The 844-nt window shown below is 38.2% G+C and overlaps 1 long non-coding RNA gene across 1 annotated transcript; it reads left to right on the top strand.

The window, feature by feature from the left end:
- The first annotated feature begins 76 nt into the window (after positions 1-76).
- Positions 77-468, top strand: LOC113472063. The gene is made up of 2 exons (XR_003394532.1): positions 77-204; positions 276-468. It is a non-coding gene; the product is annotated as an uncharacterized LOC113472063 (long non-coding RNA).
- Positions 469-844: the final 376 nt, after the last annotated feature.

Here is an 844-nt window from a genome sequence, read left to right as displayed (position 1 = left end):
AATGCACTTTTTGGGTACTTTTACATCGGAATAGGACTCTATCTCGAAAAAAATTGTCATTTGGTTGTGCCCCATTGTCGATATATCGACGATATATCGCCAAAAAAATATATCGATATATATCGATATATCGACGAAAAATATATCGATATATATCGGTTTTCGATATATCGCAACATCCCTAGTTCAGGCTCAGGCGGTTAGGTTTAGGGACGTGTTTTGGCACTAAAAACTGACCATCGAAATTTTGACCCGATTACATTACTTTCCTTCAGGTTTAGGGTTTTTTTTTTGTGTGAAAAGTTGAAAACCAATAAAACCATAGCCAATAAGCCAATAGCCATACTCAGCTGGTTGTAATTGTAAAGTATCTGGATACGTCCCAGTATCCATTACAGGATTTACTGATACTGACACTTGAAAGTAAGAAAGGTAAAGTTCCTGTTTTATTCGAATGCTCAAAATTAATATTTTTAAATGATAAAATTATGTAAAAAAAAAGACAACAGTGGGATTCGAACCCCCACCCCACCCGCTCATCATAGTCAGAGATCAGAGATCACACTTTTTACCACTCGGACACTCCGACTTCTGTCTCTACGAAGCACAAAACTTCCTTATTAATCAACTCGAGCGATAATTTAGAATTTTTCCCCTAAAAATCACTCTTTTATCAAATTTAAGGCTGAAGGGGGCCTTTGGGGGCCTTGAAAATATGAAAAGGCACACCTACCACTCACGAGAAAAAAAATGAGCCATCAACCATCAAAATCTGGTTTAGGCTGTAGAGCGGTCAACGTCAAAGAAGAAGCGGAAGCAGAAGCAGAAGCAGAAGCAGCAGCAG

The sequence above is a fragment of the Diaphorina citri genome, unplaced genomic scaffold (genome assembly GCF_000475195.1).
Source record: "Diaphorina citri unplaced genomic scaffold, Diaci psyllid genome assembly version 1.1 scaffold3775, whole genome shotgun sequence".
Classification (NCBI taxonomy): domain Eukaryota; kingdom Metazoa; phylum Arthropoda; class Insecta; order Hemiptera; family Psyllidae; genus Diaphorina; species Diaphorina citri.
The sequence above is the reverse complement of the archived record's forward strand: the minus strand, read 5'-3'. Positions and strand labels throughout refer to the sequence as shown.